Source organism: Gossypium arboreum, chromosome 7 (genome assembly GCF_025698485.1).
Source record: "Gossypium arboreum isolate Shixiya-1 chromosome 7, ASM2569848v2, whole genome shotgun sequence".
Classification (NCBI taxonomy): domain Eukaryota; kingdom Viridiplantae; phylum Streptophyta; class Magnoliopsida; order Malvales; family Malvaceae; genus Gossypium; species Gossypium arboreum.
In genome coordinates this window covers 75143872-75155271 of record NC_069076.1, presented here as the reverse complement: position 1 = coordinate 75155271, position 11400 = coordinate 75143872, and positions in this window count along the sequence as shown.

Below are 11400 nucleotides of genomic sequence, written 5' to 3'. Positions count from 1 at the left end.
TTGGGTCTGATTAGTTAATTTGGGTTGGGCAATTGGGCTGAATTATTTTGTAATTTTTAAATTATTTTGGGCTTTTTCTTATTAAGGCCCAGTCAAATTTGGGTATTTATAGCTACCCCTCATCGCTTATTGTCCTGTAACGAGAATAAAGTAAAAACTTTAAAAAGGGCCAAATTTGTTGGGTCTTACATAACCTTGGCCTCCTTGGCGCTTCTAACTCAGAAGCTTTTCAAGTAGCCTCTTTCCAATTCCCTGCATCTTCAGGGGTATAGGCATTGTCGCTTTGATTCACTCCACTGTAACTTTGGGGGAACGAGGTTTGTGGCTCCGACCTACTGCAACTTCAGAGGTATAAGATCTATGGCTTGTAAATTGATTTATTCCGCTGCAACTTTAGGGAGATGAGGTTGGTGGCTTAAATCTGCTCCATTGCTGCTTCATGGAGATAAGATTCGCCATCTTTGATCTGCTCCACTGCTACTCAGGGAGATAAGATCTACAACCTTCAGCTTGCCCTACTGCTACTTAGGGAGATAAAGCTAGTGACTTAAATCTATGCCCCTGCTACCTTGGGAAGATAAGATTCACCGTCTTCAATCTGCTCCACTACTGCTTAGGGAGATATGATCTGTAATCTTCAGCCTGCTTCACTGCTTCTCAGGGATATAAGGCTAATGGCTTAAATTTGCTTCCCCACTACCTTGGGAAGATAAGATTCGCCGTCTTCGATCTGCTCCACTACTGCTTAGGGAGATATGATCTGCAATCTTCAACCTGCTCCACTGCTGCTCAGGGAGGTAAAATTAGTGGCTTAAATCTGCTTCTCTACTACCTCAGGAAGATAAGATTCGCCATCTTCGATCCGCTCCACCATTGCTTAGGGAGATAAGATCTGTAATCTTCAGTTTGCTCCACTGTTGCTTAGGGAGATAAGACTAATGGCTTAAATCTGCTTCCCTATTATCTCGGAAGATAAGATTTGTCGTCTTCGATCTGCTCCACTACTGCTTAGGGAGATATGATCTGCAATCTTCAGCCTACTCCACTGCTGCTCAGGGAGATAAGGCTAGTGGCTTAAATCTGCTTCCCCACTACCTCGGAAAGATAAGATTTGTCGTCTTCGATCTGCTCCATTACTGCTTAGGGAGATAAGATCTGTGAATTCACCGATGTTGCTACACCGTTCTCTAGGGGACATGTCCTATAGACTCGGTTTCATATACCTATGTTTATGCCAAATGATTAGGATGCTATGATCAGAATGAATCAGATGCTTTTAACCAAATGAGTTATGAACGATATGAATGCAAAAATGACATGGGAATGATTCATTTTTAAATGTTTAAGGTGTCATTGCTCGTTGTTAATCAGAGTTTTATCACTGACGTATTATGCTGCCTTCTTGCTCGGCTAGTATTTTCTGACAGAAACCCGCAGAAACAATCCATTTTGCTCAACTGGTTTGCCCCACTATAACTTCAGGGTCCATTTCACTGTACCTTTGGGACCTAAGGTTTGTACCATCTTCAAACCCTCCCCTACAACTCAGGAGTATATGATTTGAATCTTGTTCATCAATTTGGTCTATTACACCATTCCCCGAGTGTCATGGCCAGATATGTACACCTGATATTTGTATGAATGAGGAATATCATTTTTCTTTTCTCGAGAATGATCCCTTTTTATGCTTGGGTTGATATTGCTTGTTTTCGTCATTGACCCGATATCTTGTCTTCTTGTTCAACCGATATCTTTGACTGAAAATTCGAATAGATAATCTCAATTTAGACTCAAATATTTCCAACCCTTAAGCTTGGTAAGTTCTAAACAATAGTCTTGTTTCAGATTCTTGCATTATTTAGAAATTTCTAGAGTAATATGCAAAACTCCTTTTGTGAAAGTGGTTAATCATTATTTCAATATGAAACGCTTAAAAAAAGAAAAAAATTATAAAGATGGATAAAATTGGAATTTATTAGGAACAAAATCTGAAAAGAATGGATTAAGCAAAGAAAGTAAACATTGCTAGAATACAAAAAATAAATAAATGAAAAAAATAAGTGCCCCAAATATCGCAACCTGAGCTTCTCTGTACGAACTCTTCGAGGACCATTTCGAGCTTATCATGTGCCTAGGAGATTTAGAGTACTTTGTCAATGCCCCAAGACGTAGCATACTTCCTTTTAGTTAATTCAAACATAGCAAGACTACCACACGCCTCATCTTCAATCGAATTTTGAATTGCCATATTCAGGTTTTTCAATTTAAAACCCCTTTGGTCTTAAGGCGCCCTTTGTGGGTTTTCACCTCGGCTTCTCCTTTTTTTTAGGTGCCTTTTGTGGGTTTTCACCTTAGCCTTTCCTTTTAAGTGAAGTACATTTTAACTAAATCCGAATTTACTGGGTTAGGCAGGCTCTTATCATCCATCTCAGTTAATATTAACGCTCCTCCAGAAAAAGCCTTCTTTACCACATAAGGTCCTTCCCAGTTTGACATCCATTTCTCTCTGAAATCTTTTTGCATAGGGAGAATCTTTTTCAATACCAAGTCCCCCTCATAGAATACTTTAAGGCGAACCTTTTTTGTTGTAAGCTCGTATCATTCGCTTCTAGTACAATTGACCATGACAAATAGCTTTTAGCCTATTTTCTTCAATCAAGTTCAGCTGATCATACCGAGATTGGATTGTAACGGCCTAATTTTCAGTGGTGTCGGAAATGGTGATTTGAGATCACTAAATTCGACAAATAAGATTGAACAAGATAGTAATTTAATATTTATGAGTCAAGTAAGAATTTAGAAGAATTTGTGAAATGGTGAAATTAGTGAATTAAAAGAATTTATTAGGTCAAACGGGTCAAAAATGAGGTATCGAGACCTCAAAGTTGAAAATCGAGCTATAAATATTTTTATAAATATTTATGGAGTGTCATTGAGTTATTATTAAAGTTTCAGAAGAAAATTTTAACGTTTGGATGGCTAATTAATTAAAAAGGACTAAATTGAAAATAGCGCAAAATTTGTTAAATTGTGAGTAAATAGCTTAAGTATTTAAAAGATGGATTTAAAGAGCAATTAGACCCAAAGGTTAATGGCTGGACGGTTTGGGTATGAAATAAGCAAGAAAACAATGTGAACAAGGGCAAAATTGGAAATAGCATAAAAGTTAATAGTTAAATAATGATGTAATTGAAAAATCTAGACATTTCTTCATATTTTCTCAGCTAAAACGCCATAGAAGGTCTGGAGAAAGCTGGTTTTCATATTTTACATCATGTGAGTTTAATTCTTACTTTTCTTGATAATTTTATGTTTTTATGACTTTTACAATTAGGTCCACTTGTAGAATTCATTAGTTTTTTATTTTATGGGTGAAATTGGAAGTTACCCTGAATGGATAAGGAATTTTATGATGAATTATTATGAAATTTAAGTTCTAATTTTATATTAAGGTGGTTTTATTAAGTGATTTTGATAGGATATGATATTTAGGACCTAATTGTGAAAAAGTTGTGAATTGAAGGTTTCTGTTGAAATTAAGAATATAAAAGGTTTTGAAATAGTTTATAATGATAAAATAAAGTGTTAATTGAGAAAAATTAGTTCAATTGATGGGTGAATTGAGAAGGGACTAAATTGTGAAAATTGTAAATTTTGGGGTAAAAGTGCAATTTTGAAATTTTAACAGCATAAATTGTGAAGTGAAATAGAATTGAAATGGATGCTAATGAAGGAATGATTTTATAATTATAGATCAAGAAAACGAACTGAATCGTGGAAAGGAGAAAATTCAAGAATAGTCCCCGAATTTCTACGACTTTTACAAATTAGTCCGTAAGTTCATATGGCAAAGTTCAATGTTTTGATATGAAAATATTATGATTGTTAAAGTATTTTATTGTTGATGAATACTATCAATTTGCATTAACTAATGAATAATGTGTAACTAAAAGTACAAATTAGTAGGAACAATGGATTTGAGTGCTTCTATTCTCGTGACCTCGATGAGTTGATGAAACATATGTGACAAGTGTGCCCGTTTAAGACCATAGCTGGGCTATGGCATCGGTGCAATGTGATAATGTGACTCAGATAAGACCATAGTGGGCTATGGCATCGGTATAATGTGATAATGTGATTCCGTATAAGACCATGTCCGGATATGGCTTTGGTATGATATGTGAACCGTGTAAGACCATGGCAAGGCTATGGCTTCGTGTGTGATGCGTATCAATGTGAAAGTCCATGGTTTACTATGGCAATGTGATAATGAAGCACTCAATTCCTTATTGTTCCCTAATTTGACAATGAAGTAAATGAGAAATGGGCCTAAGGGAGTTAAATTGTGAGTTGCCATATGGAAATTATTCCAATGAGTTATTAATGAAATTGTGATTTGGAGGATGAAATAGTTAAACTAATAGATATATGATTGTGTACGATATTTGATATGATTTGTGTTTATATGCCTATGAGCTTACTAAGCTTCAATAAGCTTACTTGTGTGTGTTTAATATTTTTATGTAGATTGACTTGAAGTGAAGTGGGTAGATCGGATCAACACAACAGGCACACTATTCAGATCAATTCGGTAGTTTTGTTTTATGTTTAAAGATTTATATGGCATGTATAGAGTTTGAATGAATTGAAGTAAAGATGTTATAAACTAGTTAACAATATTTGTACTAAAACAGTTTTCGGTAAGTAGCAGTAGTTTGAATTTGAAAAATCACTAAAAATAGTAGAAATGGAATTAAATAATGAATAAATTATGGAATCAAATCTTGATGAGTCTATTTTCATATGGAAGAAGAAAAACAGGTATATGAGCTATATTTTATGAGATGCTTAAATTTTTGTGAAACAGGGCCAGAGCGATTTCTAGATCCCCTGTTCTGACTTTGGAAATTCACCATAAATTTTACAAAGATAATTAGAAGTCATACTTTATATGTACAGATTCCTTATTGAGTCTAGTTTTATTAGAGACAAATGGCATAGTCATTGAAGCTCTGTACAGAGAGATATCTGATTCGTAATACACAAAGGTCAGAGTAGTCAAACCCTGAAACAGAGGAGATTTTAAATAATAAACTGTACTAATTGGCTTGACCAAAAATTCTAGAAAAAAATTTGTAAGTAGATATATGAGTATAAATTCAGAGAAAATTTACGGATTTGGATTTCGAGTTTTATAACTCGAGATATGAATTATTTAGCAACTATGACACAGTTGGACAGCTTGTCTGAAAAGTATTATATAAATTATCTAAATTTGGTTAAGTGCTCAAATAAGTTTAGTAGTGCCTTGTGCTCGACTCCGGCAACGGTCTCGGGTAAGGGGCGTTACATGGATCCATTCTGCTTCGTCCAGCTTCAACTCTGATAAAACCTGGAGAGAAGGAATTTTGACTTCAATGGGCAAAACTCCTCCATCCCATAAACTAATGAGTAAGGTGTTGCCTCGGTAAAAGTTCTGACAGATTTTCGATAGGCATAGAGAGCAAATGGTAACTTTTGATGCCAATCCTTGTAGGTCTCAGTCATTTTCCCCACGATCTTCTTGATATTTTTATTAGCTGCCTCAACTACACCATTCATTTTCGAGCGATATGGTGACGAGTTGTGGTGCTTAATTTTGAACTGACTGCAGACCTCCACTATCACGCTGTTATTCAAATTTAACGCATTGTCAGATATGATCCTTTTTGGCATGCCATATCGAAATATGATCTCCTTCTTCAAAAAACTGCTGACATCTGACATTGTGACATTGGCGTATGAAGCAGCCTCTACCCACTTGGTGAAGTAATCAATGACTACAAAGATGAATCGATGTCTGTTATAAGCCTTCGAAGAAATCGGCCCAATGACGTCCATGCCCCACATTGAGAAAGGTCATGGCGAAGTCATAACATGAAGAGTTGAAGGAGGCACTTGGATCTTGTCTCCATAAATTTGGCACTTATGACATTTCTTGGCGTAACTGATACAATATCCTTCCATCATGAACCAGTAATACTCGAATATCATGATTTTCCTGGCTATTGTGAACCCATTGGCATGCGTCCCGCAGACACCTTCGTGGGCTTCTTCCAGGATTTCCTTAGCTTCAACAGCGTCAACACATCTTTGCAGCACCTGATCCTTTCTCTTTTTATATAGGATCTCTCCGTCTAAGACATAATCACTGGCTAGCCTCCTCAACGTTCTCTTATCATTTTCAGTTGTTGATCAGTGTATTCACAATTCTTCATATATCGTAGAATATCATGATACCAAGAATAATCATCTCTCTCCTCTTCTTCGTTGATATTGCAGTAATGAGCTGGAGCCTCACAAATACTCATCTAGATCGGCTTCATATCCTCTCGTTCATTTACTCTGATCATAGAAGCTAATGTAGCCAAGGCGTTAGCCATCTGGTTTTCATCTCGTGGGAGGTAACAAAAAGTGATATCATCAAACATCTCAATTAATTCAAGAACTAACTTTCGATAGTTGATCAACTTTGGGTCTCTTGTTTCCTATTCACCTTTGAGCTGATAGATCACCAGCACAGAATCCCCAAATGCCTTTAGCACCTTGATTTTATGCTCTATGGCTGTACGGATTCCCATGATACATGCTTCTTATTATGCCATATTGTTTGTACAGTCAAAATCCAATTTGCAAGTGAATGGATAATGATCTCCACTTGGGGACATCAGGATTGACCCAATTCCATTACCAACGGCGTCTGATGCTTCGTCAAAATTCAGTTTCCAAGGATGATCTTCTGGAGTGTCTTCTTCAGTAGTTGCCACATACATTAGGTCTTCATTAGGGAATTCAAAGTTCAAAGGCTCGTAATCTTCTAGAGCTCTACTGGCTAGAAAATCTGTTATTGCACTCCTCTTCACAGCCTTCTGATTCACGTAAACTATGTCGAATTTGGAAAGTAGAATTTGTCATCGGGCCATTCTTCCATTCAGAGCGGTTGACTCCATCATGTACTTAAAAGGGTCTAATTTTGAGATTAACCAAGCCGTATGGTACAACATATACTGCCTCAATCTCTGAGTTGTCTAAACCAAAGCGCAACATAGTTTCTCAATTGGCGAGTATCTTATTTCACACTCAGTGAATTTCTTACAAAAGTAGTATATCACCATTTCTTTCATGCTTGTCTTATCGTGTTGGCCCAGCACACATCCCATTAAATTGTCAAATACTGTCAAATACAAAATCAGTGGCCTATCAGGAGTAGGTGGCGTTAGCACTGAGGAATTGGACAAATATTGTTTAACCTTGTCAAAGGCTTTCTGGCACTTATCATCCTACACACCTGGGTTGTGTTTCTTGAGAAGACAAAATATGGGGTCACATTTCTCAATTAGTTGTGAAATGAACCGGGAGATGTAATTTAGTCTTCCCAAGAAACCTCAAACTTCTTTCTGAGTGCGCAATAGAGGCAATTTTTGTGTAGCCTTGACTTTGTCGGGGTCGACCTCAATTCCCTTTTTGCTGACTACAAAATTGAGCAAATTTCTTGACCTAGCCCTAAAAGTACATTTTGTTGGATTGAACTTTAGCTGAAATTTTCTCATCCTCAATAACAATTTCCTCAAAACCTGTACATGCTCCTTTTCTGTTCGGGACTTCATGATTATATCGTTGACGTAAACCTCAATTTCCTTGTGCATCATGTCGTGAAACAAGGTTACCATGGCTCTTTGATACGTTGTTCTCGCATTTTTTAACCCAAAAGGCATCACTTTATAGCAAAATGTTCCCAACAGGGTTATGAATGTGGTCTTTTCCATATCTTCAGGATGCATCTTTATCTAATTGTATCCAGAGGAACCATCCATGAAGGAGAACAGTGAGTAACCTGCTGTGTTATCCATCAAAGTATCGATGTGAGGCAGTGGGAAGTTGTCCTTTGGGCTGGCCTTGTTTAAGTCTCTGTAATATACACATATCCACACTTTTTCATCTTTCTTAAGGATGGGGACAACGTTGGCTACCCATTCTAAGTAATTAACCACTTGTAAGAACCCAGCATCAAATTGCTTCTTGACCTCTTCCCTTATTCTTACTGCAACATCGGGTCTCATCCTTCGGAGCTTCTGTTGAACTGGCTTGCACTCTTCTTTTGTGGGGACGCGATGCAATGCAATATCAACGCTTAACCCAGGCATGTCTTAATACGACCATGCGAAGATATCTTTGAACTCTCGCAGTAGTTTGATGAGGTCCTGCCTTGTTTCTTCGATTATGCCAGTTCCAATTTTTACCTCTTTCCCTTCTTCCAAGGTCACATTCTCAATTGTCTCTTTATGGGGTAGAATCTATTTCTCTTCTCATTCTACCATCCTTAACAAATCCGGAGATAATCCACAGTCTTTGTCATCTGTAAAATCCTGAGATCCCTCTAAATACATATCTCGCTCAAAAAGAGATTATGGGTCCGTAGCAGCGTCGCTCGTGTCGTTGATATCTGGAGACCTATTGTAGGCACGAAAGAATATCCAAAGAATGAATCTAAGAGTGGCTTATTTGCATGGCATGATTATGAATGAAATGAGAGACTAAAAGAATATTTGCCTAGAATGAGACACAAAAGTGCATTTTTTATTGAAAATAAAGACATTTGAACATGAGCCTATTTCACAAAAGATTCTTATTGTTTCTAGGCTTAAAACAACAAGTGTGTTTTAAACATTACTCTGTATTAGCTCTAAGAACTATAGGAATTTCTTCCACAGTCCAGTTGTTCAGAACACTTCCAGGCTCATAAGGGCGAGTGCTCGATAAGTTTTCTTCCATCACTCCCTCTTCAAATATGACGTTGATGCTTAAATTTTCCATCATATCTTCAGCCGTTCCTTTTCTTGTCATCTTCGGTTCAGGATTGTAATGGCCTAAATTCAAGGTTATCGGAATAGTGGTTTCGTAACCAAAAATCAGATTTAAAGAGAAATTTATTTCAATATTTTTGCATGAAAATTGATATGATAGGAAAATCGTATGAAAATATTGATAGAAAAATTTTACCGATTTAGTGGTTAGTTAGAAAAAGAAATTATTAAAGAAATTGGGTAAAATAAGGTATCGGGACCTCTATCTCGTAAAACCGAGTCAAAAATAATTTTATAAATATTTATGAAATGTTAGTAATGTGGTATTAAAATTTTGTTAGGAAATTTTAATGTTTGAATAGTTAATTAAATGAAAAGAACTAAATTGTAAAAGGTGTAAAAGTGGATGGGATGATTAAATAGCTTAAGTGTCTAATGAGAGAGGATTTAAAAGGAAATTAGACCCAAAATTTATTTGGGCTGGACGGAAAGGGCATGAAATCAGCGGGAAAATTGTTAAATTAAGGGAAAAATTGGAATATTGCAAAATTAACTAAATAAAACTAGGACTAAATAGGAAATATCTAGATTTCTCTTCATTTCTCTTCAATTCCAGAAGCTAAAAATGCCATAGGAGGGTTCTCTAAGCTGGTATTCCATAATTTTTGCACCAAGTGAGTTAATCCTTGCCTTTTTCTTGTAATTTTTGTGTTTCTAAGACTTTTACAACTAGGTCCTACAATTAAATTCATTAGTTTTTGATTTCATGGATGAAATTAAAAGTCACCATGGTTGAGTGATGTAAGTTTATGATGAAATAGAATGAAATTAAAGCTTTAATTTGTTTATGAGATGATTTTATTAGGTAATTTCAATAGAAATTGATTTTTAGGACCTAATTGTGAAAATGTTTGGAATTAAAGTCTATTTCTGAAATTTTGATTCCTAAAGGTTGTAAAATAGTTTAAGGTGATAGAATAAAGTGTTAATTGAGAAAAATCAGCTCAATTGAGAGGCTAATTGAGTAGGGATGAAATTGTTATTTATTAAAAGCTTAGGGGAAAAATGGTAATAAATAGCTTGCACTAAAACAATATTGGACAGCAGCAGTAGACTAACTTTGAAAAATCACCATAAATGTTAGGGATCTAATTAGAAGATTAAAAAAATATGAAATTAAAGCTTATTGAGTTTAGTTTCTCATAGAAGAAATGGTGTAAGCAATGGATCTGTAAATCATGAGATAAAATGAATTTTGTGAGACAAGGTCAGAATGAATTTGAGTTCCCCTATTCTGATTTTGAAAAATCATAAAAAATTGAATAAAAATAATTATGGGTTGAAATTTATATGCCTAGAATCTTGAATGAGTCTATTTTCAATAGAAACAAACAGAAACATCATCCAAATTCTGTATGAAGAGATAATTAACTTTTAGTGAAGAAGGGTCAGAACTATTAGACAACAAAGCAGGGGTGATTTTAAAGAATAAACTGTACTTATTGGCTAAACTAAAAATTCTGAAAATTTTATGGTAAGAAGATATATGAGTCTAGTTTTAGGGAAAATTAACCGATCTTAGTTTTGAGTTCCTTAGCTCGAGTTATAAATAATTTAGTGACTATGACTCAAATAGACAACTTTGAATAAACTATAAATAATAATAGTTGAATTATAGAGAATGTTGCATATGAACATGAAATGTATTAAATTGATAATTAAATTTATTTATTTAGATCCAGAAGATTCAAATAAGAAGCTAGATTGAGGAATGGAAAAAGTTCGGGATTAGTAGATTTTTTTTGTTTACAAACAAGTATCAAGGTAAGTTCGTGTAACTTGAATTATATTCTTAAATGCTTGAGATTGTATGTTATTGATGTGAATATGATTTGAATGTTCATTGTATGAAAATTAATGAAACATTGATATATTTGATAAAATGGGAAGAAACCCCGGTTGAATGAAAGGAAAATTCGATGGATCTCTGAAAAGGAATTGACGGTAAAAAGGATCTAGTCCGGACGGGTGATCCTATCCTGATATAGCCCTCTCAAGAATATGTGTAAAATGGATTTAGCCGGACAGTAATCCAATTAGGGTCAATTTAGCCTGGACTAGTAATTCGGATCCAAGCTCATTAGAGTAATTGTCGCTGAGGATTTAGTCTAGACTGGTAATCTCGACAATACTCTATGAGTTTATATTGTAGGGGATTTAGCCTGGACTGGTAATCCCGCTGCAAGGTTGAGGTTCGCGGGAGTGTGCTCTCTGAAATGGAAATGTGCGCACATGAATATAAATTGACGGACCCGGAATTGTACAGTAAAAGTGTATCTTTGAAAAATCCATCGAAATTCCGATAAATTCAACGGGATAAATATGGAAAAATAACAAGGAAATGGAAATTATGATATTGATGAGCTCATCAATCATAGTATATATTATTGGTACATGGAAATTATTATACTAACTTGAATGTTGAGTTTGTGCATGTTAGGGTAATAATGCATTGAATGGATATAGGAATGTTTATTGTATTGTATTGAAAATATTA